This window comes from Pseudonaja textilis, chromosome 2 (assembly GCF_049901715.1).
Source record: "Pseudonaja textilis isolate UNSWEBS1 chromosome 2, rPseTex1.2, whole genome shotgun sequence".
In the NCBI taxonomy this organism is placed as follows: Eukaryota; Metazoa; Chordata; class Lepidosauria; order Squamata; family Elapidae; genus Pseudonaja; species Pseudonaja textilis.
The window spans coordinates 220322610-220328627 of record NC_141991.1 but is presented as its reverse complement, the minus strand read 5'-3'; the positions used below and the strand labels follow the sequence as shown (position 1 = coordinate 220328627).

Genomic DNA, 6018 nt, shown 5'->3' with positions numbered 1-6018 from the left:
ATCTGCGGAAGGAAGCATGAAGTTCTCCAAAATCTCCTGGTAGATGGCTGCATTGACCCTGGACTTAATAAAGCACAGAGGACCAACACCAGCAGATGACATGGCTCCCCAAATCAACACAGACTGTGGAAACTTTACACTGGACTTCAAGCATCTTGCAGTGTGTGTCTTTCCATTCTTCCTCCAGACTCTGGGTCCTTGGTTTCCAAATGAGATGCAAAAGTTGCTCTCATCAGAAAAGATGACTTTGGATCACTGAGCAACAGACCAGCTCTGTTTTTCTTTAGCCCAGGTAAGATGATTCTGACATAGTTTGTTGTTCAGGAGTGGCTTGACAAGAGGAATATGACATTTGAAGCCCATGTCCAGGATCCGTCTATGGTGGCTCTTGATGCACTGACTGCAGCCTCAGTCCACTCCTTGTGAAAGTCCCCAACTCTTTTGAATGGCCTTTTCTTGACAATTCTCTCCAGGCTGTGGTCATCCCTGCTGCTTGTGCACTTTTTTCTTCTGCACTTTTCCCTTCCACATAACTTTCTATTAATGTACTTTGATACAGCACTTTGGGAACATCCAACTTCTTTTGCAATTATCTTTTGAGGCTTTCCCTCCTTATGGAGGGTGTCAATGATGGTTTTCTGCACAACTGTCAGGTCAGCAGTCTTTCCCATGATTGTGATTCCTACTGAACCAGACTGAGAGACCATTTAAAGGCTCAGGAACCCTTTGCAGGTGTTATGGCTTAAGTAGCTGATTAGAGTGGGACACTTTGAGCCTAGAGTATTGAACCTTTTCACAATACTCTAATTTTCTGAGATTGTGGATTTGGGGTTTTCATGAGCTGTAAGCCATAATCATCACAATTATGACACATCACGGCTTGAACTATCTTGCTTTGCATGTAACGAGTCTATCTCATATATTAGGTTCACCTTTTAAGTTGCATTACTGAAATAAATGAACTTTTGCACGATATTCTAATTTTTTGAGTTTCACCTGTATGTCTATGCTATGGGTACTCTATCTGCATGAAATGTTATCAGATGCCAACAGATGGCAGTAGAAATAACAGGAAACAGCCCTAGAAATACAGATATTTAGAGTAAAACAATAGCATGTAGGCATCATATTCTATTGTCTGCCGGTAAATACTTCTTGGCGGATGCTATAATGGCTAACGAATACAGATTACATAGCATTTGAATAATGCTATGCTTGGAAAACACATTAATGATGTTCTTTAGATTACTACATCTGTATCTACAAAAGTGTAGCCTGCCAGTTACTGCAATCCATTAAAATAGTAGTGATTAGTTTGAAGAAAGCTTTGTTCCTAACAAATCATACAAAAATATGTTTTTCATATGAATTATGTTTTTAAAAGAAAAAGATTATCACAAGCAATGAGGAAGGAGGGAGGGAGGAAGGAAGGAAGGAAGGAAGGAAGGAAGGAAGGAAGGAAGGAAGGAAGGAAGGAAGGAAGGAAGGAAGGAAGGAACCAAGCTTGCCATTATAATATTCTGACATCAGATAGTATTAATATCACAGACTACTAGTAAGAAATCGTGCAAAAAATACACGATCCTAATTATGAGGAAAAAATGGTACAGCGTGCATATATGTATAAATAATTGGGGAAAACATGCCAGGTTTTTTTGAATTGGAAAAAGAGGCATCATATAATGTAAAAGACTAGACAGACCAAGGTAAAGAAAAATAATGTGAAACAAAACATTTTTTACATTCAAATTAAGAAGAAGCAAATTCCTTTCCTAGCAGTGTCCTGACATACCACTTTTGAAGATCATTTTGTTCATAAAAGCAGCATCACATAAAACCCTTAATAAAGGATGGCATTTGCCTATGAGTTTTATTCCTGCATATTAGAGTAGCATTTCTGTTGCAATTATTACAATTTTATTTTATTTTATTTTATTTTTGCTCCTTCATAATATAATTAAGGTCCTTGTTTATACAAGTAACATAAATAAAATTGAAAGCACCTGACAATATCTCCTAGATTAATGATAATTTTAAATTACCCTACAAAAAATGAATATTGGACAGGAGGCCCAAAATGATATGATTAGAAAAAAGCTGTTTAAAGCAGTAATTTACATTGGACTTTTAATATTTTACAATACTCCACGTTGCTCTTTCCAAGCCATGAATATCAAGATTTGTTACCATCTCTTTCCTTCTCTCACTGTATTTTTTTTCCTTTTCCTGCTGTACACAGTATTTGTGGGCTATGGCAACCAATCCCCTGGGGGTTTCTTTTGCCTTAATTTGCATAAACACTGGCATCATATGAATATTCAGTGAGTGGCTTTGCATTAAGTAAGTGCCCTTAATCAGCTTTTCAGTTCAGTTTTATTGGTTGCACTACAGTCAGTTATTTCATCCAGAAAATCTGAGGGCCCTACAAAGCTAAGCAGGTAAGGATTGTAATTCTTTTTATGCATATAATGAAAGAGTATTATCATTTGATTATATAGGTTTTTGGGATAGGCTTAAAGATTGGTGCTTGGCTTTGGGTTTTGTTTTTCATATACATGCTTTCGGGTTTCTGCCCTACCCCCCCTTGCCCACCCGCCTTCTTCTTACTATTATTAACCCATGGCAGTCAGGTGGGCAGACGCTTCAGAATTTGCATAAACATCAACTCTCAATGAATAATTCATCAGGTTATTTTAAACACTAGCTGAGCTCCTACTTTTGGATAGCTCTATAATAGAGCAGTATGATTGGCTGTATGGTATTTTCATCACCCAACAGAATTCCTATAACATAAAAGCTACCCCCCCCCCCAAAAAAAACCCCCTAGGTTGAATGTATCATTTAAATATGGGAATGTGTGGTGTCTATCTGTGTAGAATTACACTTTTCTGTTTCTCCTTTCCATTGGGCTTTTCAGGCAGCTATTAATATATTGTATTTTGTTGAAGAAGGAGAGATGTTTAAAATGGAAACAAGCCTTATAGTATTGATATGGCTGCTGCTAGCAAATTTGTCCTGTCCATGATTGCAGTGTCCATGATATTGGCCTTTACCCTGTATAACAAAACAAGTCTCATCTAGATGAGACTCCTTCTGAACTTACAGTATGTTGCATAGTTCCCTCCCCCCCACATCTACTTTTTCATTCCGCATGTATGCAGTGAAATCATATTTCCGCATTTCAGTGTGTGTTCTTGAGATTGGGGTGGCAAAACAGCAGAGTAATTATTCATAAAAATAATTGTTTTGCTACAGAGGATATCACTAATAGAAATGGGTTAATGAATTTAGAAGGCACTGATAAATAAAAGGAAAACACCTCCACCCATTTTTGTCGAGTTCTTATTTGCATATATGCACATGTCCTTCTTTGTTGTGTAAATCAAAATTCATCAGCTGCAAACCTGCAAGCTGATTATGTGAAAGGTTTTGATCCAAAAGATAAATAAGAATAGTGTTGATATAATTCAGATCTAAAGCATGGTTGTGTGCTCATGTATGTGTATAGATATGCATGCTCGCACATCATTTTGAATAAATCATTACTCTTATTTATTTATATAACAAAGCAAAAAAATGTGGATCTAGAAGATTTCATCCACATTGTATTTACATTGATGTTGGTAGATAGTTGTTATTAATTTTAAAAGGAATCACATATGTTTCAGTAAACTAATGTACTGGTATAATGTAATGCAGCAGATGCAGATGTGTGCAAATGCATGATTGTGTCCTTTTTTAAAAAAAAATGCCACCACTAACCTCACTCAAAAAGATATAGACTTAATTTAATGATAGAAAGAATTTTCCCAGATTGGAAATCACTATTTTTAAACAAATCTAAACAAATTTAAATCTAAGGAAAATCAATTCCCAAGAGGAAAAAAAATGTTGAATTGATGGTGTTGTTCATATTACAGTCACTTGGAGCAATATTCTTTTAACTTTTCTTTAATGAAATTAAAATATGCAGTTTCAAAGACATTTGAGTAGAGTTTTGCCATTACGATGCTATTTGAAAAGTAATTACCTGTTTTATCAGTTTGCTGCCATCATTCCAAATATATGACTCCTTTCAAGGAATATTAGGAAAAAATAATTAAAATTTCAAGTGTTTAGAAGAAAATAATGCAAATCTCTTCTAATATTACAGGAAAGCAGTTACACTTAAATGCTTAATTTAATTCAAATTAATTCTGAATATATTTTTCTTACTATGTATATATAATTCAACTTTGCAACATTTAATGAGCCTTGTGCATTTAATCCTCAGCCATTAGATGTTTACATCTTTAAAAGAACACTAAGTCATTTTACATGCATTAAATGAAAATTTTGCTCATAATCTTTTATATTTTTATGTGCTTTCAGTTTAGAATAAAAATGGAAATAAAAAAAGACCAACAAATATTGTATAAAAATATCATGCATATTCTCAAATTTGTAATGACCCTTAATCAATCATTTTGTTTCAGATCTCTGAATCTCTATATGACATCTCTACAATTGTAAACTATGAAGGTATATAATACAATCTAAAAGCAATAGCTTCAAATTTTATCAATGTAGTCCTGCAAGTTATTTAAGCTTTACCCCTTATAAACAAATCAGGTAACATTTTATCTATTGCATATAACCTTTTGAAAACTAATTGAGAAGTAGATGAAGGTTAGGGAGAAGAATTGGCCATTATGATAATCCTGCCATTTTTTATGGCCACACTTATTAAGCAATCAGTTTGCTTATTGGCCAGCTACAAGCACTTCACCCATGTATCTGGACTGCTATTGCATATCAGATTTAGAAGGCTCTCAATAACATTTTTGTAGTTCAAAGGAAACTATCATTTATTTTACTTCAAACATTTTAATATTTATTCTATATAACAAAATATTAATTCATAATCAATCTCTTATTATATAAAGTAAGAACATTTCTTTATCTAACTAATATATGAATCCTAATGTTATCAGATTTTTTTCCCATATGGAAACCTTGTAGTCCTAAATTCATGTCTCTAACTGGTAACAGAGCTCATTGGATGATTTGGGCTGGACCACACAAATAAATCAGGGTTGTTTTTGTGGAAATCAAGATCTCTTCACAAATCATTTTGCATTCTGAGAGAAAATGCAATATGATAAATATTGATGTATTTATAATGTATGATAAATAATAAAATAAGAAATATATTATCTTGTTGAGCTGCTAAAAATTTAATAATAATAATAATAAATAGATAAAAGGTGGGGAAGGGGGCCTGGAAAATGATGGTATAAAACAAACTCTGACCTTATACTTGAAAGTCTCTTGTTCCTTTGTTGAAAAAAGGGTTAATTCAAATGTTGACAAACAAGTGTGAACATTCTTGTCTTTCTCATAAACTATATAGGAGCACTTCCTACCATACAATTTTAATTAGGGGAGTGATTTCTCAGTTGGAGTTCTTCAATGGCTTTAATGTTGAAATTCTATGCTACTCCTTGGTAGCATGTGCTTATTAAGGAGTAAACTCAATTGAAGACATTGGAGCTTCTGAATAAACATGAATAAATCCTGAAATTGCAAGCTGCTTGGCATTCACATGCAGCACTGGCAAAGATATAATGACTAATATCTTCAAAATGGCTCTGTATTTCTCCTTTGTCAGAACTGTCATGTTTCTTTATGGGAAAAAGAAGTAACATATCCAGATTATATTGTTTAATGTTTGCAGAGATGGTTAATTTATCAGTAATTAAATATTAGTCTTTCATTAAAGATTATCTATCTAACTTTATCAAGCACTCCATTCTAGGGTAGGAATTTAAAATATGTGTGTGTGTGTGCGTGAGTGTATGCATTGTGTGTGTAGACATATAATAGTTCTGGAAAACATGTAAAAAATAATGATCTCTCTTTGTTAAGAAAGACTAGAGATGAGCTAACTACTGAGGAAAGATCTTTCTTTATTTTCCTGGTAACATATAAATGATAGCTGTGAATCTCTGCTCCAAATGGAGACAATAAACACCATAA

The 6018-nt window shown here is 33.8% G+C and overlaps 1 long non-coding RNA gene across 2 annotated transcripts in view; it reads left to right on the top strand.

Moving 5' to 3' along the window:
• The first annotated feature begins 2352 nt into the window (after positions 1-2352).
• LOC148127377 (uncharacterized) overlaps positions 2353-6018 on the top strand; it is an 83285-nt gene continuing 79619 nt past the window's right edge. For both annotated transcript variants that reach the window (XR_015742275.1, XR_015742274.1), the window contains exon 1: positions 2353-2438. This is a non-coding gene — a long non-coding RNA (uncharacterized LOC148127377). The remainder of the gene's footprint in view (positions 2439-6018) is intronic.